The sequence below is a fragment of the Sphaeramia orbicularis genome, chromosome 22 (genome assembly GCF_902148855.1).
Source record: "Sphaeramia orbicularis chromosome 22, fSphaOr1.1, whole genome shotgun sequence".
In the NCBI taxonomy this organism is placed as follows: domain Eukaryota; kingdom Metazoa; phylum Chordata; class Actinopteri; order Kurtiformes; family Apogonidae; genus Sphaeramia; species Sphaeramia orbicularis.
The window spans coordinates 42,249,776-42,276,327 of record NC_043978.1 but is presented as its reverse complement, the minus strand read 5'-3'; the positions used below and the strand labels follow the sequence as shown (position 1 = coordinate 42,276,327).

Genomic DNA, 26,552 nt, shown 5'->3' with positions numbered 1-26,552 from the left:
TTTGTGGGGTGGGTTGGGTCGGGTCAGATAATTCCACAAAAGCTCCCTGGTTTGAAAATAACCCAACTCGCGCATCACTACCGGACCATAAAGACAAAGTGAAACTTATAGACGCTTTTAGACCCACTGTTGTGAACCTAATTTTCCTTTTCCCTGCCTTCGGAAACTTAAATTTGAGGGTGTAGGATGTTTGTTAACCCCCCCCCCCCCCAACCCAAAAGCGGGCCCAAATCAGCCATTATCAAAAATGACTAAATCCGATCTGATCTTCTAAAAAATGCCAGATCAGCAGCCAATGCCAATCTCTAGATCAGATCGGGACATCCCTAGTACTATCATTCTATCATTGAAATGGTGGTAAAAGTTATCTGGGTTGCTGGGATGGTTCTTGGGCAGCGCTGAGCACAGGATGTTGAAACGATCAAGCGAAAGTGAACATCAACAATAAAAAAGGAAATTTGCACACATCATTTATCAAGCGGTCTAATTTTTTTTTAGCTAAAGATCCTTTTTAAAATACCACTTACACAGTATAGGAGAAGTTCCAAACCGTCTGCTAGGCTGCATTAAATTAACAAAACGACATGCAAATGACTGTCTATTACTTTGAGAAGTTGAAATTCTGAATGATGAAGTTTGTGAATTCATACACAGGTCACATTTAAAAGACTATCTGTGAACTGTTAACAAGAAATTACTTTTATTTATAATTTACCTATATCAGTATGGACCACCACGAGTTGTAAATAACACTGTTAGTATTAAATACATTAAATAAAGCATTGTGATTATATCTGGCTTGTTGTTTTGAAAAATAAGCATACAATGGCAGAGTCGTCCACATGTTACTATGGCAACCTGTCCACATGTTACCACATTCTCATGTCAATAAAAATGAGACTTTTCAATATTTTACACCAAAATGTATTTTCTAAATAACTGAACGTAATATCTAAAAGGTTTTGTCCTACTTTGTATCAATTGCTGGCATGAACTCCATGTTTTGAATGTTTACGTAAAGCTTAAAAAATTGAGGTCCGTTTCAAGTCCACGTGTTACCGAGCAGTAATTTGACATTTTTCACCTACAAATTTCATCTCCCCAAATTTCGTTATACATAATGTTAAAGTGCTTATAAACACCTACTCAAATATGTATAATACATGCGTATAAGTTACTCTGCTTACATGACAGACTGTTGAACTCCAAATGTGTCTACGTGTTACCACTTAATCGGACCCATTAGCAGAGGAGTACTTAGTGAGTGTTTAATGGAACATGTAAATGAGGAGGTATATGAATAAATCCCTGCAAAACAAGTGTTTCTATGTAAAAACCTGCTATTTTCACAACGTGTTTGCGGCTCAGATGTTTTTACTTCAAATACTGTAATAATGAACAGACATACAAAGCAACACTGTTTAAATTATATATGTATATAAAAAAACAGAATACAATGAATTGCAAATCTCAAACATCCATATTTTATTCACAATAGAACATAGAAAATATATATATAAAAAAACAAAAATATTAACACTGAAAAAAATAGGCTGGAATCAGTTGTACATTTCGTTCAGTTTAATGTAGGTGCAGGTGTATTACTAAACTAACAGAGTTTACAACTTTGCTATCTATTATATGAGATTATTAACAGTTATAAGTTTTTACATTTTGCTTCATATTTGTTTTGCATCTTGTGATATATTTATTTTCTTATTTTGGTTCGGTATGGTAATTGTTTTGCATTATTTTTTCAGGTATATATTTACCTATGTTTTGTTTGTTTTGTACTTCCTAGATATGTAGTTTTGCATTTGGTTTTGTATTCATTGTGTATTATCTTTGGCTGTATTTTGTTTAATTTGTCTGACTTTATACAGTATGACTTTATAGCTAGTGTTGTATTGCTAACCATTAAGGCTATGATTATTTGGAAGGGGGCAGGAAATATAAGATTTTCTTCATCCTGCTCCTTTTTGAGCATGGGTGTGTACATGTTTGTTCACCTGATGATTACGCTGGGTTACAAAAAAATGTTTTTTGCAAGTTGTCTAGGTTTTTTCAACCGAATTAGGACCATTTTGCACCACTAAATCCAAAAATGACATCTGTTGTCCTCAATCAGGTCAGGTTTTTTTGCTAATTTGATTTTGAAAAATTTGATCTTCTCACAAAATTGATTACATTTTTGTGACTTTATCAGTTGATTTTTTATATAGTTCTCACCCAAAATAGGTTTTAAGAGAGAAAAAAAAAATAATTTTCTAACAGGATTTATTTATTATTTATTATGTATTTTACCACAGATGTAGCAGAATACGTCAGGCTTATTTTTGCAAGATCTTCTAGTCGAAGCCATTTCATTCACCTGTAATATTAAAAAAAACAATCATAAATTGGCAAAAGTAAAATCTTCAGAACTCGTTTATTGCAAGAAATATGAAAGCATTTTGTATCATATGATGTGAAAATGCCCATAAATGTAAGCAAAAATGTTAAAAAGCCAATGTGTAGCATAGTTCAGAAAGCTGACCTGATTGAGCAAAATTAATGTGATTTTTTTTTTATTCAGCACACCAAAATTATCCTAAATCGGCTCAAAAAAGTTAATAAATTTGTTGCTGACCAGTGTTATTGAATGTCTGCTGATGAAATGCACATCCATGAACGAAATAAATGAAATGAAATGAAATTTATGAACAGAATTTCTGTAGATACAGGTTGAATCATATTGTATAGATTATTATTAGAGGTCCAGGTCAAAACTAAGGCATTTATCAACACAAAGCACACTTATACTTATAGCCCTACAGTGACTGTGGAAGAAACTGTTTTAGGAAGTTCAGAAAATGGTCACTATTGAAGATCAATCACTCCGCTTTTTCATTATACTATATTATTAGGATCACTGTGACACAATGCTTATCATCCAATATCACGCTGACACCATTTAATTTGGTGTGTTTTGTCCAGTGACTGCAGCGTCTTCCTTCAGCCAATGTGATTCTCTGTCACTGATTTGACAGAAACAGACATCTGGCACATGTAGGTCTTAAGAGGTGCCTTGTTTTAGTAGAAAGATGTTTTGTTCTGTGAAGAGGTCTGTAATTGCAATGTGACATCAAAATTGCTGTTGTTTCTTCACTCACTTCATCACAGCTGGGAACCAGAGCCCGAGTTTTTGTTTACTTATTTGTTTCTGTAATAACCATTTTGGAACCTTGCTGCATCTACCTTTGTCTCCATGTGTTTTTATCTTGTTTCATTAGGGTGACAAGTAGCTAAAGGGAGGACATATGCTCTGACAAGGTATTGAGAAGTATTTATAGTGTGTTATTAGGGACTGACTATTGCTCTTTTTTATAAAACACTGACGCGGACTGAATTCAGCTCCGAAATCTAGTGATGTAGTCTCAAGACCAAGACCGGTCTTTGTCGCGAGACCAATTTTTTGTGGTTTCAGTCTTGTCATGGACTCAACTTATTTGGTCTTGGTCTTGTCTTGGTCCTGATTGTCTTTGATCTCGGTCTTTTTTTGGTCTCAGACATAGTGGTCTTGATGGCATTTGTACAAAAACCTTATCATCACAGAATAGTATCATTATTTATTACATGCCCCCTTCAAATATAACCAGTCAGATGTGTCTATTTTCTAATTTTCTCAACGGACAATGCCAGTCCTCCACAGTCCACTAGTGATGTAGTCCGCGAGACAGGTCTTTTTTGGGGTCTGGGTCTTATCACGGACCTGACTCATTTGGTCTCGGCAGTATCTTGGTCTCCATACCCTCCGGTCTCGGCAGTGTCTAGGTCTCGATACCCCTCGGTCTTGTCTTGGTCTTGATACCCTCCAGTCTCAGCAGTGTCTGGGTCTCGATACCCCTTGGTCTTGTCTGGGTCTCAATACCCCTTGGTCTTGTCTTGGTCTTGACACCCTTCAGTCTCAGTCTTGTCTCGGTCTTGATACTTTCTGGTTTCGGCAGTGTCTAAGTCTCGATACCCCTTGGTCTTGTCTTGGTCTTGATACCCTCCAGTCTCAGCAGTATCTAAGTCTCGATACCCCTTGGTCTTGTCTTGGTCTTGATACCCTCCGGTCTCGGCAGTGTCTTGGTCTCGATACCCTTTGGTCTCGGTCTTGTCTTGGTCTTGACACCCTTCAGTCTCAGTCTTGTCTCGGTCTTGATACTTTCTGGTCTTGGCAGTGTCTTGGTCTTGATACCCTCTGGTCTCAGCAGTGTCTAGGTCTCGATACCCCTCAGTCTTGTCTTGGTCTTGATACCCTCCAGTCTCAGCAGTGTCTGAGTCTCGATACCCCTTGGTCTTATCTGGGTCTCGATACCCCTTGGTCTTGTCTGGGTCTCGATACCCCTTGGTCTTGTCTGGGTCTCGATATCCCTTGGTCTTGTCTTGGTCTTGATACCCTTCAGTCTCAGTCTTGTCTCGGTCTTGATACTTTCTGGTCTCGGCAGTGTCTTGGTCTTGATACTTTCTGGTCTCGGCAGTGTCTTGGTTCCTGTCTAGCCGGTCTTGACTATAACACTACTAAAATCCTCATGGGCTTGATGCTGTCTCAGTCTAACTGGGATCTTTATCTTTGTCTCATGTTTTACAGGTTAAAGTTAAATCCAGTCCCACAAGGATGTAATTACTAAACATAAATCCAAAATATTGTTTTTCTGCTCCTCTGGCTCTAAACTGGGGACTGAATATTTTTAATTGTAATTCATCTGTGCTCAGGAACAACCATGCACTTATAACATCAGGTACATGTTTTTGCACGTGTTAAGTTTTATAAATGAAGAGTCAAAATGCAAATAGACACCCAGTTCAGTTCACCACAACAAGACACATTCAGAGCTCTATAATCCTGAATTAATCACCAACATCCTTCTGTCTTCTTGTCCTCATGTCAGTTTTAGGTGACCTGAAAAACCCAAACGGAGATCAATGTGACTATCAAGAAGGCTGTATGAAACTGACATGAATCAATGTTTGGAGACCTGACTGAACAACAGATCTTATTATTGTGAGTACCAAACCACCGTACACACACACTCACACTCACACACGGAATATTACCACAACATGCGCCTACCACAGTGCATTTAGAAGTTTCACATTTCATAGTCTGATGTCATTGGCATCAAATACTCCTACTGATACAACCTTCTACAACTGTTACTGCATTTCATGCCTTTTTACACAGTCCTGCAAGGTGTGAATATATTAGATTTTATGCCAAATGTACAGTTTTAAAGACATACTTTCTACAATATTCATTTGAAGTCAAATAAAGATAAACATAAAATAAAAAGGAATGCATAATTGTAACGTTAATGAAAGGAATATTACCTGTTATATACAGTGTCAACGTGACACAAGGCAGCTTGTGTATAATAATAATAAAAAAAAAAAAAATAATAATAATAATAATAATAATAATGGATTAGATTTATATAGTGCTTAGGTCTAGGTTCAGCAATGTTGTGTGTCCAAAAATATATGTAAATAAATGGTATGGCATTGCATTGCCACAGTAAATGTTTGCTGAAATTAAAGCTAAAGCTGGTTCAGCAAAATATTGAGGGTGTGGGATTTATTTATTTATTTATTTATTTATTTATTTATTTATTTATAGCCAACCTGTATATATAGTAAGGGTGTAATGGTACAGAAAAATTTCAGTTCGGTACATTTTCAGTACAGGGCTCTTTGGTTCAATACATTTTCTATATGTTCTCAGTACAGTGAAGGAGACCATAGGGGTGTGTGCTCTGCAACTACTGAAAACTGAAAGTGAAACTTAACATGCTTAGAACATCCGATCCGGCTTCTGTGCCAAGTGTACCGTTACACCCCTAATATATAGTCCTTTAAGAAGGAGCTCAAAACGTATCTTTTTAGGCAGGCGTTTAGCCCGGGTTGATGTTTTTTGGGCTCGTGTTATTGTCTGTTTCTCTATACAACTGTTTTGTTTTTATCCTGGTGTATGTATGACATTGTAGTTATTTTATTCTAAACTTTTATTCTAACCTGTAAAGCACTTTGTGATTTTTATCTGTGAAAAGTGCTATATAACAAAAATTTACTTACTTATACAGGGTGTCCCATAAGTCTCCATACATAGGAAAAATAAACGTTTCTTGACATAAACCATTTTTATTTCTATAATATGCTCTTTACAGGGTGGGGAAGCAAAATTTACAATATTTTGAGGCAGGGATTGAAAGACTGTATGACCAATTAGTTTATTGAAAGTCATGAGAATTTAAATCTTCAAATCATATTTTACTGCCTTTCTAACGGTCTTGTTGTCTACCTCAAGCTCAATTGCCATTTTTCTCATGGATTTGGTTGGATCCTTTAGGATTTTGGATTTGAGAGCTTTAATAAAAGCTTTGATATGTTTTTTGTTGCTTCCTCCACTTCCAGACTTTCTCGTAATAGTTTTGCTCATAGTCATTCTCTTCTTTCCATTGTAAACAGTCTTTATGGACACTCCAACTATTTTTGAAATCTCCTTTGGTGTGACGAGTGCATTCAGCAAATCACACACTCTTTGACGTTGAGAAAAAACAACTAAATGTTCATTGTAAATTTTGCTTCCCCACCCTGTATGACTGCCATTTTGTCGGGAACAAATTGATCCAAAACATTTCCTGTTTTTTTTAACTTGACAATAAGTTTTGCCACAGTGTCGTGTGTGATACTCGTCCCATGTTTTCTGTTAAATGCGCTTGCAACCATACGACTGCTTGCTGAACCGGCCATCAGGATGATTTCAATTCGTTGCTCTTTATTCAAATGCATTCTTTGGGTTATCTGAAATATAAAGAAATACATGTTAGAACCATATATGTATGGAATGTATTATGTCTCCTATGTATGGAGACTTATGGGACACCCTGTATATTAGGGCGCATTCAATAGGCACAAACCAGCTTTCCAAGCAGCTTTGACATTTGACTTACCAACACCACCTTTCTCACAGTGTTAAATCTTATGTAGAATTCAGTGAATGTAAGTAAGTGCTTCAACGTTGCAATGATTTTCATAGTAAGGCAACATTCGATCCTAGTCAAACCACTCAGCCATACAGTTTCTGTTCTGCCGGCTCCTGATTGGATGACATAAATGACTTCAGCAGCACAAACATTCTGCAAAATCTCAAGTACACCGGTTTACAAAGTTGGATTAGGGTCTTGAGCTATCTCCTCACTCTCTATCAGTTGTCTTTCTCAGGAAATTGGCATCATTTACTGCTGTCACTGCAGAGCTCATTGTCCCCTATTATCCCGGGGACAAAGCTCCCATGACATTGAGTTAATCCCTGCTTGTTTCAATTTTGCTCAGGGGGAAAAAATATAAGGAGTTCAGGTAAGTGATGGCAAGGAAGGGCAATACTTCTAGTGAAATAACAAAAAAGATAAAATGCACACTGTTTGGCAAATTGGGCCGATTTCATTAGAGATGTTAGGACGTGCCTATAACAATATATGAGCCTATACGAAGTTAATTTGCAAAAACCTTCTGGAAGGAGTTCTGTTCATTTGCAGATCAAATGTTCTGGCCAACTCTTTGAGTAAAAAGTGAAAGTTTTATCTGTAGAGGCTCACTGTCTTACTGAAGATAAAGCTCTTTCAGGGTGCTAATTATAGCTCGTACAAATCATATGCTGCACTGTAAACCTAGAGTAAGCCTCCTTAATTACATCCACAGAATTCATACAGAAAGTAGAATTAGATGAGGGGGAAGGAAAGTCAATCCAAATATGTCTGCCAAGTTAGTTTTTAAAGTCTGCCCATTCCAAAATGTTTGTTTTTACTTACTGATATAGCTGAACTAGAGTATAACAGCTGTTTTTGTCATTTAAAAATCCTTTCTTAAAGTGAATAATATCAGTTATTAGAGTCTTGGACAACAATACCTGGGGTAAGGCTGGTCGTGAGGCTTGGTCACTACAACAGAATTCAGTTCATTTCTCAAAAAAAAAAACAAAAATGAATGTGCAAATCAAAGCAAATTAAGTCATACTGTCTGACAATTAATTCAGAAATGTACATTGAATTCATCTTTCTCATACATTGATCCACAAACGACACAGAAGTACTTTCACACAGGATTCACACATAAGATATATTGGCAGAAATGCGACAATTTCAGAGTTGAGGACACTTGTCAGGATCATGGTCGGCCTCAAATTTAATTTGAGTCTGTAAAGGTGGCAGTAAAAATCATCACCTCCACTGGATAGGAGAAAACATTCTTCAAGTGACAAACAGCATTCGAAAGCAGTGCACACATAAAAATATCATTGGTGATTTTTAATACAGCAGAGTGCCCGTTCCCATCTGTCCCAGCTGCTATTATGGGAACAGTCAAGTAGCATTATGCCGCTTCATAATATTATTGCCAGTTTGAGCAATTAACTTGAAGATAGATTCATAAAGTGCTTTAAGGTCACAAAGCATTTGTGCAGAAAAATTAATTTGAAACATTTGTAGTGAGAAGGCATCGCATTTGTTGAACTTGGGGAATTACCTTCCCTCCTCATCCCGGCTCAGCAGGATATCGAAAAAGATGATAAGAAGTTAATACCACAGTGAGATATATTGATTGCACTTGTCTGCTTTTACAATCTGGCCTCATCTATTGCTCTGCACTCCTCTGTCTCATTTATGAGTTTCTTGGGAGCTGAGGTGAGCCCGTCCTCTACCTGACAAAGCGTCGTACCCTCTCTTATCCAGTCGTCACAGCTAGAGTACGAAGCTCGCCATCCTCTTTCAGTTGTGCCTGAGAGCCCTAACATGGTTCACTAATCCTCCCTCATTAAGTTGGGCCCCAAGGCTCTCATTACCGTACATCTATTCCCTCATGCCTTGTACCAAACTCATGGCTTTCATCTTTGGCAGCATGTGCAGATGTCATGAATTTGCCATGTGCAATATAGTATGTGTGTCAGGATTTTGATGTCTCTGTTAGCTGTGGTACCAGAAAGCATGAAGTGAGAGATGTTCCCTCTCCATCATGAGACGGAAAATTACATGGATTGCACTCACGCTGCTTGTGATAGATGTTCACAGACCCTCTATTTATGCCGTTACCTTTGACAGTAGAGCTAAAACCTTCAGCTGGCATAAAGGTGTGTTCATCTACTCTGGGGTAGGAGTGCTTCTTTCATACTTTTTAGGATCAGTACGACTTGTGGGAATAGTTGTGATATGTGCATGCAGTGTCTAATACTGCAGGTCAAGCCTCAGGGCAGCAGATTTCCTGCATTTATTGTTGTTATTCTTTGTTTTTTTACTCTCATACCAAACATACCCGAGGTTCTGAAAGAAAACAAATTCTCTGCAGCCTGAAAAAGTAAGCTTCCTGTCAGAGAAATTCGTTTGCCTCTTCAGCTTGTGTAAATGTTGTGGCAAGGCATCAAATGCTTAGGGGATCCATATTAACCTCCCTTTAAAGTTCCTGTTACAGCCATGGGCCACACAGATGTCCTTATTAAAAGCCTTCTGATTCATCTTGGAAACAACTGAAACTACTTGGAAAGCGATGTCAGCAAAAGCAGTGGCAGCACGCTTCAGTCATATAACTTCCTCTGACAATGGTGCAAAACTGGCGCTGACAGGCAGCATGAGATGGCTTTGAAGGATTTAAATCATCCATTGTGATGCTGAATACATGAAGTTGAAGAGCTTTGAAATTCTGTCAAAAATATGGTACAAGTGAAAGGATTTTCCATTGAGAAGCAACTTGAAAGGAGTGCCACTTTCTATACATCCAGGACAGAAAATGGAATGGGCAATGAAAATGACTTTGAGTAGGTAAGAAAGTAAAGAAACAAGGCTTTCAACTCAACATTAACTCAAAACAAGTTGATACTGAGTTGCAAACTTTGGAAAAAAAAAAACCAAAAACTTGTAACACTAGCACTGTAGTGATAGGAAGTCCGATTCTTTTTACTAACTCGATTCTTTCGGTTCATTCATCTGTTGTGAATTGATTCCGAATCGATTCATTTGATTCATCAATTTAACCCTTTCATGGATGAATTATGAGAACCAATCAAGATTTTTTTCTTAAGTGATTTTATTCCTCTTTAGGCATTAAAAAAACAATGCAAATACATTTTTTATGAAGCTATTTTTCATGGAGTTGAGAAAATGTCCACTAAGCCAGACACCGTGTGTTTAATTTTTGAGGAAGCAAAGAAACATGCATTTACAGGTAGAGGGTGGGGAAGCAAAATTTACAATATTTTGAGGCAGGGATTGAAAGACAGTGTATGACCAATTAGTTTATTGAAAGTCATGAGAATTTATTTGCCACAAGAAAATGTACATAATAGAAAGTGTTTTTATTCTATGTGTCCTCCTTCTTTCTCAATAACTGCCTTCACACGCTTCCTGAAACTTGCGCAAGTGTTCCTCAAATATTCAGGTGACAACTTCTCCCATTCTTCTTTAATAATATCTTCCAGACTTTCTCGTAATAGTTTTGCTCATAGTCATTCTCTTCTTTCCATTATAAACAGTCTTTATGGACACTCCAACTATTTTTGAAATCTCCTTTGGTGTGACGAGTGCATTCAGCAAATCACACACTCTTTGACGTTTGCTTTCCTGATTACTCATATGAGCAAAAGTTTCTGAAAAGGTATGGATATAGTGTTAGGTATGATTATGACATCAATATATGTTTGGTTTCAAAACAATTGACGTAGTGCCTGCTGAGAAAAAACAACTAAATGTTCATTGTAAATTTTGCTTCCCCACCCTGTATACTGTGAGAAAACTATGAAGTAAAAACATTTTACTGCTAATTTGATGTTTTCTTACATTTTAACATACTCTAATACTAGTCATTCCTCATTTCATGGAGATAATATGCAAAACCTAACCCTAACCCTAACAGTAACAAGGAATTGATTTGCACTCAAACATGTTAGATCAAGTTTATCAAGAACAGCAAAGTTACAGTAATGTTATCAGTTGCAGTGTATGGGATGATGCAAAAGTGTCCAATGTGTTGGCTGATATGAAACTAAAACAACAAAATCCATGCATATACAAGAGAACAGCTGTAGAATAACTGTCTGCTGTAGTAACAACTATGCATGAAAGGGTTAAAAAAATTAAATAAAACAATCTATTGGGCGTTGGTCGCAAACCGGCGATGCCAAATTGCCATCATATGCTTAATCCACTATCCCACTTGACAAGCAGAGGTGGTAATAAATCTAACCCAGGATGAAACACCCAAAGTGTGTGAAGGAGAGGTAGCGCAGGTCTTTCCTTCCTGCAGCTGTCAGGCTCCACAATAGAAACTGCTCCAAATAATTCTGTGCAATAAACTGTATCCTTAATTCAACTTGTGGCATGATCAGCATGTGCACAGCTGTAAATTGTATATACAGCTTTTTTGATTTGTCTTTATTTTGGATTTTGCACTTTTTTCGGTCTTGTGTGCTTTTGTACTTTGCTGCTGTAAACCTGGAATTTCCCCTTGTGGGACTAATAAAGGCATGTCTTATCTTTTCTTATCTTAATATCTCTTTCCTGTCCATCTTTTCTTGAATGATTCAGTGAGTCAGCGATTTGTGAATGATTCATAACACTGATCAACAACAAATTTATTGTTTAAGTTTTTTGAGCTGATTTAGGATAATTTTGGTGTGCTGAATCCAAAAATCACATTAATTTTGCTCAATCAGGTCAACTTTCTGAACTATGCTACATATTGGCTTTTTAACATTTTTGCTTACATTTATGGGTATTTTCACATCATATGATATAAAATTCTTTCATATTTCTTGCAATAAATGAGTTCTGGAGATTTTACTTTTGCCAATTTATGATTAATGATTTTTTTAATATTACAGGTGAATGAAATGGCTTCGACTAGAAGATCTTGCAAAAATAAGCCTGACGTATTCTGCTACATCTGCGGTGAATACACCATTGTACCTAACAGGAATCAAGTCACAAGTTTCATAAAGTGTGCTTACCAGTCTTATTTTGTATTAAACTTGGTGACCAAGATAAATTTTACAAAAATGTAATCAATTTTGTGAGAAGATCAATTTTTTCAAAATCAAATTAGCAAAAAAACCTGACCTGATTGAGAAAACAGATGTCATTTTTGGATTTAGCGGTGCAAAATGGTCCTAATTCAGTTGAAAAAACCTAGACAACTTGCAAAAAATATTTTTTCGTAACCCAGTGTAATCGATTCACTGACTCAGCCCTGCTTGGCCACTCTCGACCAGCGGTTCACTACCTTGGCTCGGTCCGTTCATCGCCAGCAACTAGTCTCGCGATACAATCAGAGATCTTACCATGGAGACTACCGGCTGCCGCACAGTGCATCACACAGCACTTCCACCTCTGACTTAATGAGTTATTGCGACTACTTTATGTGATAATAAACAAAATGTTTGCAAAGTGATGCTGAATTGATACAGTTGCATTTGTGAATCGATTCAACTCGTTCAGTTTAATGAATCGATTATTTTGACTGATGCATTCGTAAATCGCCCATCGCTACAGCACTGAGCACATTAAAATATATCAGGTCACTGCAGAGTAAAGCTAACAGGAGCCTTTTATTCAAGCTACATTTACAGTCAGTGACCTTGACTGTAATAAAGTGATGTCTGATTATCCAAAATGCCTGTAGGCTAGAAGGGTAAAGTTCTAATCGTTGTCAGCTTCGTTTTCATCAAGAGGATATCAATCTGGAGGCACTTGAAAGTAAATGAACAGACCATTTGGACTTGGACAATACCCAGCTGCACATGGATGTAAGAAAAAGCGTTGCACTGATAGTACAGTAGCATGTGTCCTGCCAAATGGATGAATCAATCCATGGAACCAGGCCAGTTTTACCTCTGGGACTTTTTCCCTGAAATTCTCAACCCTAGCCCCCCTTATTTTTTTCAATTTTACACTACATTTCATTTTACATTTAGACATTATTATTGTGTGTGCTCAGTGTATAAAACACACTGTTCACAGAGTTAACTTTACCTCGGGGTAGAAAGATGAAATCAGGGATACAGTACTCATTTCAGTGCTTCGCCAAAACCACCGTGGGACATTTTTGAAACTTCAGTGCTGGCCCACACATCTACCAACCTCCCAGTGAAGACAGACTCCAGATGGCCGATCCGCCTGTCTCATTCAAAGAGGAGTAAATGTAGTTATACTCCTCCACACCTTAACGTCATGGATGACATAGTTTATGCTCTAAACAGGCCAAAGAACATCTTAACCCACTTCTACTAGAACTGTGATGGAGGAGTTATGGAGGTTGGAGATACATCACTAAAATCTGTTCATCTACATTTGTTGTTCAACTAGAGATCAAGTTAGTACACATTTTTATGGAATATCTGTGTTCTGTTGAATATTGGAAGACCCACTTAAAATTACTGTAGAAGAGTTGTTTCAACACATGAATTTAAGTAAAACTGTCTCTCAAAATAATTATAAAAATAAATAAATAAATAAATAATGTTTTAATTACACTGTTGCCCATAAAGTTGACACATTTTTCTTTTTCTTTTAATCTGTACGCATCGGTAATCATCTTTGAACAGATGTAATGATTACATGTTGAGTCCCAGTTACACTTTATCGATAATGAATCACATTGTTACAATCATTTTATTAGAAGAGGTAAAGATATTTTACTCCAACTTTATGGGCAACAGTATATTATGATATAATACTTGTCCAGTGTCATGGGGTTTATGTCAACATTTACTGAAGATATTTTTACCCTTTGCTTCCCTGTTTTTGGTTCAGTTTGTTTGTTTGTTTGCTAACACTCTAGCAGTATTGGTTGAATTCATACCAAATTTGGTTTATGAATTGCCAGTGACCCAGAATAGATCTCATTACATTTTGGGAAGAGTAGGTTAAAGTTTAAATTTTTTATGAATTTTTAAAATCTTTTTTTTTTCCCATTCACTTATAATGGGCGAAATTTCAAATGTCTATAGCAGCAAAACGATTGGTTGAATTCATACAAAATTAGGTTTATAGATTGCCAGTGACCCAGAATAGATGTGGTGACATTTTGGGAAAAGTAGGTCAAAGGTGAAATTTTTAATGAATTTTTTAAAATCTATTTTTCCCCCATTTACTTACAATGAGTGAAATTTCAAATGTCTATAAAAACATCAATTTTGTTTCAATTTCCTTCAAACTCGGCACATATATAGAGGCAATTGATATGCTGACATCACCACACATATAGACATGATGACATAAGCTGTATCGATGCCAAAATAAGCTGCAATATGTGCAAGGGGCATCATCTTTGAACGGATGTAATGATTACATGTTGAGTCCCAGTTAAACTTTATCAATAATAAATCACAGTGTCACAATCATTTTATCACAAAAGGTAAAGATATTTTACTCCAACTTTATGGGCGACAGTATATTATGATATAATACTCATCCGGTGTCATGGGGTTCATGTCAACATTTATTGAAGATATTTTTTTTATTTGTATTAAGTTAATTTCTTAATGACTATATTAACTTCCTGTTTTTAGAGTATGGGTAAAAGGAGTGTATGTGGCTCTGAAAACCTTTGCAGAGTAGATGACATAAGGCTGTACTCTCAATATAGGATTAAAGATTCACTCCAGGGTCACATCTTCTGGTGCCTGTGTCTGTTCAGAATGGGTTTAATTTCCTTGTCCATATGTGATGGGATGACTTTCACTGGGTTATCAAGTCGCTTCAAGTGAGATACAGACACTTGTAGGATTCCACAATGAATGAGAAGCAGATGATTAACCTGCTCCAGATGTCACAGGTTTAGTCCTGTTCAGTCCATTACACCTCCATTTAGTCTCCTCCACCTCTGGGTTTTACACAGGGACCTCAATTTAACTGAGTATGAGACCGAACGCCACTTGACTATTCAGCTACAGATAACGTAGGACCTAAGCACAGAAGACGACTGGTGGTCAAGTGCATAAATGAAGATAAGATCAGATAAGATTTTGCACAGTTGACAGCAGCAAATACAAATAAAGTGCATGGAAGATAGAACAACAGAAACATATATGCACATGTGAAACATAAAATATAAAGAGAAGAAAGACAAAAATCTGCTTTTTAGCCTGTACAGTTGTGGAAAAAATATTAGATCACCCTTGTTTTCTTCAATTTCTTGTTCATTTTAATGCCTGGTACAACTAAAGGTAAATTTGTTTGGACAAATATAATGATAACAACAAAAATAGCCTGTAAGAGTTTAATTTCAGGGCTGATATCTGCAGGGTGGGGAAGCAAAATTTACAATATTTTGAGGCAGGGATTGAAAGACAGTGTATGACCAGTTAGTTTATTGAAAGTCATGAGAATTTATTTGCCACAAGAAAATTGACATAATAGAAAGTGTTTTTATTCTATGTGTCCTCCTTCTTTCTCAATAACTGCCTTCACACGCTTCCTGAAACTTGCGCAAGTGTTCCTCAAATATTCGGGGTGACAACTTCTCCCATTCTTCTTTAATAGTATCTTCCAGACTTTCTCGTAATAGTTTTGCTCATAGTCATTCTCTTCTTTCCATTATTAACAGTCTTTATGGACACTCCAACTATTTTTGAAATCTCCTTTGGTGTGACGAGTGCATTCAACAAATCACACACTCTTTGACGTTTGCTTTCCTGATTACTCATATGGGCAAAAGTTTCTGAAAAGGTATGGATAATAGTGTTAGGTATGATTATGACATCAATATATGTTTGGTTTCAAAACAATTGACGTAGTGCCTGCTGAGAAAAAACAACTAAATGTTCATTGTAAATTTTGCTTCCCCACCCTGTAGAAATTTTCCATGTTTTCTTGATAATAACCAAAATCACTTCAGTTCTTACATCAATATCTATGGCATTGTACTGACAAAAACAGTGCTTTTAGGCATTCCATGTTTTCTTTTCTGTCTGTTTTAGTCACATGATGCACACAGGAGTTAGTACTTGATTGCATAACCATTGTTTTTTATGATCTAATATTTTTTTCCGTGACTGTATAAGTATTTATATAAATTCAGATTTAAATTTAAATATTACATGCATATTTACATTGTTTATTGTTTGTGAGTTTGAGCCACTGCAGTCAAACATTAAACCAAAAGACTGAAATATTCAAGTTGAGCATTATAAGCTGATAGAAACATTAAAACTTGGCAAATTCATTCAACTGCTGTGTCAGTCTTTAGTACCAGCCCCCACTGGTTATGGTATAAACCAGTGAGGCTGGTACTTAGCAGTTAAATGATTTGGAATCAGGAATAAAGAGTCTTCAAAGTTGGAAAGTGCTCTGTTTTTATTTTTATTTTTTTTTATCTTTACATATACCTGGGGCTTATACATATGAGTCTGTTCTATGTTCTTTTGATTTAGACCATAAGAATCACACAACACAAAAGTGGATATTAATCCGTATGACAAATGAAACCGGTAGATTATAAATGCACAAGTGAATGCTATACATCAATTCCCTACTGACTTGAAAATGTCCTTTAATCCACAGCCCTGCGTGAATGACAAGTATGTTTGTGTTTCTGAGACTTGGATGCTGTTTAAACTCCATGGGTTGGATAAGTGGCTGCAGATATGAAGGGAAACCACACCATCTGCGTAATGACAATGTGTGTGAATTCAATAAACCCTTTTCTCACGGGCACTAGAACCACCCTTGCGGAAAATGTGATTACACTTTTCCACAGGAGGTGCATGGGGGGGGGGCTTGGCTTGTCATTGAGACCCCTGTCTTTTTCTGTCGTTTTAAACCCACTGACATTTTAGACATGCATGTGATGTCCACGCTGGGCTGTGGAAGAGGCGTTTGTGTGCGTTTGTGTGTCTGCTTTGAAGCAGAGTGTGAGCCAGTTACTAATGAGTCAACGATGTGTAATGTGGATGACAACATGTGTTGTAGCGACGTTGGTGTAAAACTCACTGTTGGGTTGAAGGAACTGAAACACAGTCTGAGTAAAACACGACGCAGAGGAGATGGTTTTTCAGTTTGAGCCAGAATGCAAAATGCTTGCCAGTTGCCTGAGGCTGTTTTACATCGTGAATTACTACAGGAAAAAAAAAAAAAAAGTTGGATTTCTCAGATACAATGTGCACAATTTTTAAGCTGGTATTACAAGTGATCTTTGAAACTGAATAGAAAAAAAAAAGAAAAAAAAAACAACAACACAGATCTCAGAGTTCTGGCCCTTTTAGTGCTAATGACTCAAATAATGCAATGTTTTTTTCTAGGATTCTCAAACAGATTTCAGAGGTTGTAGTATTGCCACTTTGCTAACACAGACTAGATGAGTCAGGCTTTTCTTTCATTCATTGTTCCCCTTCTCTGTAAACCACGCTGATATTTTACTTTTTTTTTTTTTTTTCATTGAAGGCTTAAGTCTGAAGACCAAATTTCTCAGATTTTAGTCATTTTTATTCAGTGCAGAATATATGAAATGCATATTAATCATATTAAATGCCCTATAAATGCCAAAGTTCCCTGATTTAATGACACGACTCCAACCGTACTGAAAGTTTCTTTTTCCAAAGTCCAACTACTTGGCCAAGAAAATTCTTTCTTTCTGCCTCACATAATTTCACATTTTTTGGGAACTTTTGAGGCAAGAAAATAAGGTTATCCTGTTTTCTGTGAACTGACCAAGGGTGTCACTAGCAATTGTGGGCCCCATGAAAGGTAAACATTGTGGACCCTTCATAAAATTCAATATCATGAATAGGGGCGAGGGGGGGGTTAGATACGTGGGGGTGCGGTCCATTCCATAACTAATGTAAATTGCACTGGCGTGAAACAAAACTGAAACTTAACATGCATTCAGCATCCGACTCCTGACTTCTGTGCCTCTGTTATACAGCGGATTTTACACCAAATTTTCACAACTTTTAACCTGTATCCACTGGACCCCCTCCACTGCTCTATGGGCCCCCCACAAATGCTGGGCCCCATGAATTTGTCATGTTTACCCCCCCCTTTATGATGCCCCAGGAACTGACCATCATGTGTGCTTTACTTCAGAGCTTCTCATTTTACTGAGCAGTTCCACTACATTAACTCTCACGGACCTTTGTTTCATTTACAACGAAGGCCTAATGGAAAAAGAAAAAGCCACGGTCAGCAGCTGCCCCGATAGAGCAGTGTGTAAGGTGTCTGCCTCTCAGCTGCAGCATCCCAGGAGGAAGTATTTCCTTGGACTGCAGCACCTGTGCAACATGAAATGTAATTCATAATGAGGTACTGGGTCACTGCCCTTAAATAAAGCCAGAATACATGTACCATGTATCTTTCCAAATTTAATGATTAATGACTGTGCATGAGTGCCCCTAAAAATAAACCCACACAGAGCCCTGCAGTGGAACCTCTCAATGTCAACACACGATTCCCATATGCATTTATATCATTACCTGTAATTCATTTTTAAGTGAGTTGAATTGAAAACACTTTCCATCTCCATGATTATTATTATTCACATTGGGATTGCGGCTGGTCAGGTCTATCATAGATTATTTGTTGCATGGAGAATAGTTGTTGTTTAGGAAGTCGTCATTAAAATGCTGCATCCAAAGTGTGTCTTGACCAGTCGTCCTTGAGGAAATAATAAGATCTACATCCGTGCATGCTGTGAGTTAGAAGCCTATCCAAACTGCATGCATGTCTCAGGCGTCTAATGCCAACTTAGAAAGTCAAGATGTTTTCAGGAAGGTAACAGTGGCATCGTTAGTAACATACGATGTCAAATTATTGCCAATTATTCTGAAAGAACTATCATTCCACTGTGAAACTGGCACCAAAACCCAAACATTTTGACATTTCCATTTCTCCCTTGCTAATAAAGCTGAATTAACTTCAACCCGGAAAATGTCTCTCACAGATTCACAAACCTATCATGACAAAGCTGTTTCGCTACCAATACATAAATACACATCAGATCAGGCATTATTTGGCAGATTATATTCAATAACATGTTTTTTTTTATGTCATATAACAAACAATATACAAAAATTCACCTAATTCAATGCATTTCCTGCACAGAACACACACCTGCGACCCCTGCACACACATATGTTCTGGTTCTGCACACCAATCAGATGGTCCTGGTCAGAGTTCATGGTAGATGTGTCCAGAGTCTTCATCCTCACCATCCCTTTCTCCCAATACATAACTATTTTAGGTGACCTCTCTCCACTTGCCATCTCCAAGTCTTCACCTGAATAGCATTAAGTGTAGCCAAGAAAATAATAAAACTAATATTAAAAATATATGTGAACAGACCCCACAAACATAGAGGAGCTCACTGCAACCACTTATTTACTGTATTTCTCATTTGTTTATTACATCCGTGTGTAACTTTCATCACTAATTTTTCTTCAAATTTGTAAAACCCCAGTGATAGCCTAATGATCACTAATCCATTAGTCTTTCTTTCACGGTGAACAACTTTGAAGATGACTCCATCACAAGCAGTCCGTTTGTTCACATACCAAACCGAAACATCGCTCAGGCCTTTTTCGGATATTTTGTCATGAAGTGCATTGTGGGAATGGGAGTTCTACACAGCTGCAGCAGCAACAAACATTGGAGACAACAAGCAATGAAACCGTGTCCGCTACTGGGTCAGAAGAAATGGAAGGAATCACTGTAAGTTAGTCGTCATCTTATAATATGGGGTGTGTGATAGTGAAAAACAATACTTAGACATCAGTTTCATAGCATTTTCAGAATATGTCATTGTGTAGGCTTATCATACATGTACTGTAAGGAGCGAATGAGCGGTGAGGGCCCAGCCTTACCCTGTATGAGGCGTGAATGATAAACCCACACAATGACATATTCCCAAAAAGCCATGAAACTGACATCTAATTATTGTTTTTCACCATCACACACCCTGTGACAATGACAGTGATTCCTTCCACATCTTCAGACCCGGTAGGGGACACTGCGGCTACATGGAACTCCCATTCCCACAATGCACCTGTGATAAAATTCCGAAAAGGCCCGAGTGACATAACGGTTGGTTATGTCAACAAACAGACTGTTTGTGATGGAGTCATCTTCGACGCTGTTCTCCCTGAGGGAAATGATTTAGGTGTGTAAGCATGGAAAGATGTTCTGCACAAAGAGTATGTAGCATTTAGCATAAAAGAAAATCTCAACTGCTTCCATAAAACCTGGTCTCCCTTCCTGAAGTCCACCCAGAGTAAATTCATGTTGTTACATCACCTCAAACAACTATAATTTCCTATTCCCATTTGACAATTTAATCGACGATGTGCTTACTACGTGAACAGTTGATTAAAACTTGTGTATATTCCTTTTGTGGTTGATTGGTGGTTTCTGATGGTCTTATAAATGCACACATTAAAGAAGTTCTTCATTTCTTTATATTCATCATTTAAAATGTGTCGTTTTAGTTCTTACCATTTTCTTTTCCTAACCTGAACCAAGTATTTTTGTGCCGAAATTTGACTAAACCTAAATTCAATAGTTATGCAGTATTTTCTTGTTGTTGTTTATATATATATATATATATATATATATATATATATATATATATATGTATATATGTCGAGGCCCAAAACGGAATCTGGCCCGATTCAGAATCGGGCCAGCCCAGAATGGAATTCCATTCTAGGCCGGCCTAGAATGGAATCCTGCTGCTATAATGTTATTTTTATACCATGTTTAATGCACATTATCCATAATTCCATAATTTGTCATAATTTTACATTTTCAGTCTTACATACCTTGAGTAACTATTGTCAATTTCAGTCGATTTCACTGTACCATATATTGGTGGGGAGTACCACTAGGTTCTATTTGTAAATAAAATGTATTATAGTTTACAATTAAAATGTTGTTTGTTTCATTTTTTTTTCACATATTTGCAAATTCCATGTATTGATTTTTGTAATAATTTACATAATTTGCATTAAACATGGTATAAAAATAACATTATAGCAGCAGGATTCCATTCTAGGCCGGCCTAGAATAGAATTCCATTCTGGGCCGGCCCGATTCTGAATCGGGCCAGATTCCGTTTTGGGCCTCGACATATATATATTTTTTATCGAAGAACACTTTCAGTCACAGAATTACAATTTACCTTCCCTTTTTTTTCAAGTATAAACATATATACATATAGAGACACAGTCACATTTATATATATACGCATGCATACAAAACAACAAATAAAACAGCACTCTTATTAGAGTGTAGCCAAAAAAACAAAACAAAACAAAGAAATTAAATAAAACTAAATGTATAATAAAATAAATTAATTGCACCCCCCTACCCCAAACCCTGCCCCACCCCAGCTCATCCTGACCAATAAAAAGTAATGGTTACTTATGCATTATAAAGTACAACAAAACACAGTATTTTCTAATTCTAGCAGTGGTATATTGTAGTATGCATGTAGGTTATTGGGTATACCGTCGTTAAGGCATGGTATGTTGACCCTGTGGTGATGGCAAGTGCTTTACCTCTAATAAACGTGCACACATCCCTTGTAAACTGTCCATTTGTTTGTTTTAATGGCAGGACATTAACTTCACGAGCATCTGTGACCTTAATGTTGTGTCCTTGTTTGTACAGACTACCTTTAAGCCCCTGAGCTTACTGGATTTCATTTGATCTGCTGAAAAGGAATGATCATACCCTCCTGTTTCCTGCTCATTCTATATATGCAATGGAAGCATTTGTTGTAATGCAGTGATATAAATTTACCATTTCACTGGCATTTCTGTATTCATATTCTAAATCACCCTTTTGGCTGCACTGAGGCTGTTTGCCACAAGAAATGGGAACAAGTAGATGTGAAATGCAGTATGGATAATATTAATTATTATGGTATTTAAAAGATGGCCAACAGAATATAATTCAGTTGAGTCTCTGTATTCAGTTCTTTTGGATTAGTAGGTTATTTCAGGAACAAGGCTCTTTAACCCATAAAGACCCAGTGTTACTTTTCCAGCAATTCCCAAATGAATTTTTCTCTCTATTTAACCTTTCTTAAGCAATTCATCACCATTTTTTTTTTTTTTTTTTGTAATATTATCTGCTGTATTTTGCATTTCTTCAGTACAAATCTGGCATTTTCCGATATTTAATTTACTGATCATGTAGATGCTCATAAAAGCTCAGAATAAAGTTAATTGTCATAATATAAGAAACAGAGGAAAATTAAGAAAATGTGCCTTTTTCAACAAAATATATCATTAACTGAACATAAAACAAGCGTTTCCATCCACTGTCATTGATCCAACTCCATGGGTTTTACTGGTGAATTAACTCTTAGGGGTCCACGGTCATGACTCTGTGACTGAACCACATGACATTTTCAACACGTCGTAACATCGGAAGTCGATCACGTAGACCACTGGGGACAACTGGATTTGAAAGTGCGGACTTGAAACACTCTCACACTTTGTATTTGATGTTGACAGAGTAAATACAACCGGAGATATGACGATTGAAACTGGAGCAAACAAGTGATATGGCGTTATTATAGCGCTTATAGCAAGCGTTTTTTGTCATTTTTCAAAATGGAAAAAATTGGCTGAATCTGTGGATTCTGTAGTGCATTAGCATTACAGGTAAGGGTGAGCATGACCCCCAACTGAACTGGATGTGGAAACCAGGAGGACCGGGGGGGGGGGGCGGCGTGACAAAACACCTACGTAAAGATATGCTATAGATATTAGATAGATATTGTTTTAATTTATTGCAATTTTCATTTTATATACCTAATTTTTGGAACCATTATTCACTTTTAAAGTCTTTGAAAAGGTTTGTTAAGCATCTTCGTGTTATTTAGGCAATAAATTATATAAATTTTTCGAATCAGATTTTATATTTTTTGTATGTTTTTTGTCCTTTTGTGTTGATATTGTAGGTTAAAGTGAAATAATAATAGACAGATGATACATATGAAGTTGTGCTGAAAAAAAAAAAACATACCAAACATGGGTATAGTAAACATTTCTTTAAATAGTATATAAAGGCAAAATCAAAAGTACTCAAAAATGGCCAAAATAGGCTCAGACCTCGAAGGGTTAATGTTGTAGAAGGTGATGGTGTTCCCACGGTAACTATGTAGCCTCTGAACATCCAAATGTGTTATATCCGATGACCATGAAATGATGACAAACTGCATTTTACACTAATTATTTAAATGGATTGATAGGATTAATGGATCAGAAGTTATAAAACATGTAATATTGGTAGATGGTTTTGGTTGCCGGTGTTTTTTTTTTTGGGTGTTTATGGGTTAAATGTTACCAAACAAACCTTGTGGACACTTTTAGGTAATCATTTATTTGGATTCTCTGCCCGCCACAATTTTAAAGCAAATCATGACTTAATTAAGGAGGAAATCTCAAGCGATCTAAAACACAACTCACCATCCACCTTATCAAATCAGTTCAACATTTAAATATTCTGGTCAGGAAAGGCTGGAGTAGTTTTGAGGTCCCTTAGGTGGGAACACAGTGCATTCAGTGTTAGCATTGTTAACTCTGCGATTGACAGGCTAAGCCCAGCTGGTGCGTGTGGAGGTAGAGGTGGGGAGGGGTGATGAAAATGAAAGCATAGATTGTGTTTTTTGTAGGATCCCCTGGTTGACAGAAAAACTGTTGATGGGCAAGATCTGCCCCAGAAATCAAAGCACCACCACCGGGGTGGGGTGCGCTCCCGGAGTCTTCTACTCATTACATTGACATCCTCTGCAACATTACGAGGACACGGGGGAAGCAGGGTGGGTAGAGAGACATGGCAGTGAATCTGAACCGAGAGAATGAGGTGTGTCATCAGTCCCCAGCGACAGAGAAAGAGAGGAGGATGCATGGAGAGTGTGTAAATGTGTGTATAAGGGTGTGGGTTTACAGCACTGTTGACTAGAAAGGCCAGATCATGTCATTCTGGCGTGGGAGGCTGCAATGCATGAAAAGCAGCAAATAAACACAACAAATGAGATCACTGAGTGGAAGATAAAGATGCTTACCATCAATGGAGGAAGAAAAGAGGACTTTGATTTTATTCATTCCCTTAACACTGTAAATACTAAGGATGCAACGGTACAGGTTATCCACGGTTTGGTACATATCGCGGTTCTGTGGAGCTATACTTTTATTATGTCATTATTAGTTATATTATACTACATGTGACCTTTTTTGGACCAAGGTTTTAATAGTTTTGGATTTTTCATTATAGTTTAGTTTTATTTAGTTTTGACTTTTTTTTCTCTAATTCAGTTAGTTTTAATTAGTTTTTAGAGCAGGTTTGCTAGTTTTTATTATTCATTTTCTGAACCCGCTTTATCCTCACTAGGGTCACGGGGGTCGCTTGGAGCCTATCCCAGCTACATAGGGCGAAGGCGGGGTACACCCTGGACAAGTCGCCAGTTCATCGCAGGGCTGAACATGTAGAGACAAACAATCACTCTCACATTAACACCTATGGGCAATTTAGATTAACCAATTAACCTACTAGTGCATGTCTTTGGATGGTGGGAGGAAGCCGGAGTACCCGAAGAGAACCCACGCAGACACGGGGAGAACATAGTTTTTATTAGTTTTGATTTTTTTCTAAATGCTAAGTTTTAGTATTAATTTTAGTTTTGTCATATCTTTTATCTTCCTTGCTGTTGTATTCATATAAATCCTAGGCAGGACTCTGTTGCGTTCTCCCAACTTTAGTCTCCATGTTTCCAGGTAGAGTGGGGACCAGAAGACGACTGGAAACCACAAGTGAACACAGGTGACGGACGGTGAAGTGCCGTATGGTGCCGCTAGCTAAAATTGCTAGAGCGAAACAAATCGATTTTCATATCAGTCCGACATTGACAAAGACGAAAACGAAGGGAATTTTATCCATAATTTTTTTATGTTTTAGTTAGTTTTATAAGCACACAATACAGTTTCAGTTAGTTATCGTTTTTTTTCTCTAATTATAGTTTTTATTTATTTGAGTTAACGAAAATGTTTTTACAATTCTAGTTTTCGTCATTTCGTTAGTTTTCGTTCACGATAATAACCTTGCTTTGGACACACTCATACTCTGTATAAAGTTCATACAAGCTGTGAGCTCTGCATACAAGCTAATCTACATAACACCCTGTAGCAAGTAAATTGGGTCGAAGCCCTTTTGGGATACAGTGTTGCCAACCAAACCATGGACTTAGCTGCAACTTATGTAACATATACGTGTAACAACTCTGAAGAAACCATAAAAAACACCTGCCGCCATATGCAACTGGTATTCAGATGCCGATACTCTGTCAGTATGCCTGTTTACCCTGTGTTTTCATGCGTCACTGCCTTCATACTTAAATGCCTCCAATGCGTTGGAATGAGCATTTCTCAATCAATCCACCAGAGGATTGTTTTGCTCAATAACCATACTGGCCAAATACCACAAAGAAGACTAAACTTTTTTGAGAAGAAGAAGATAGTCAATAACTACAAAAGCACTCGGAGAGCGCAGACCTCCACCAAGGCAGATCAGCACCCCCTCCCCCCCAATCACCACCATAAAGTAATCATTTGTTCCTTGTGCCAGTATCAACATTTCCCGAAAATTCTTCCAAATCTGTCCATAACTTTTAGAGTTATCTTGCTAACAGACAAACAAACAAACAAACAGACAGACAGACAAACCCGGATGAAAACATAACCTCCACTGTTCCTTGGCGGAGGTAATGACAAACATGGCGACGACAGAGGGGGATTTACTAATGTGGATATTAATGTTAATATTCAGAAGAGTAGTTGTCATAAATATGTCAGTAGTTTTTCACTGACTCACACAGTCGGTCTTTGAAAAGTTCGGCTTTTTTCTGAAATTATTCTGTTCAAATCTCAACACCACCTCCATGGTTCCCGGTGATACTGCTCCGTAATCACTGACTGGTCCACAAGCTCCTAGGAAATGGACAGACTTACGTACATAATGTAATGTACGCAGGGGACAGACAGAAGGCTCCGTCCATATCTGTCTGCATCTTTAACGTAGAGTAGAAATGAGCCCCTACTCAGAACCGGATCTAAGTTCTGCTTAAGTCTTCACATGCGGCTCCAACCAATGACAGTAGAATTCAGTCCGTCATTAGTCTTGCAAAGCTCTAATGTAAATGTGAGTTGTCCGGAAATGTCATTTGACAAATGAGCTGTACCGAAATACATGCTCGTATCGAACCACTAGGGGCGTACAAAACAGTACAACGTGTACCATTGCACCCCTATTAAATACCAAGGACATATTTTGTAAAACCTATAAATCTTCAGTGTTGAAAGATTTAAGAACTGTCTGAATGCATCCTGCACTCACAGCCCAGGAAGCAGTACAAGTACATCAGGAGTGACAGCATACATTGTCGAACTTGTTCAATTCGGAGAGTTCTCATACCTTGTGCAAATCTCAAAGGTCACAAAATGCCCTCTGCTATACATACATCAGCGGAGCTCTGTTTCTGCATGCATATTTACG

General features: G+C 37.3%; 1 protein-coding gene across 1 annotated transcript in view; it reads left to right on the top strand.

Annotated features, from left to right (window-relative positions):
• LOC115413427 (leucine-rich repeat and fibronectin type-III domain-containing protein 2) overlaps nucleotides 1-26,552 on the top strand; it is a 231,569-nt gene that overhangs the window by 125,921 nt on the left and 79,096 nt on the right. The window contains exon 3 of the mRNA XM_030126256.1: nucleotides 4,917-5,029. The gene's annotated coding sequence lies outside the window, so the exon portion shown is untranslated. The remainder of the gene's footprint in view (nucleotides 1-4,916; nucleotides 5,030-26,552) is intronic.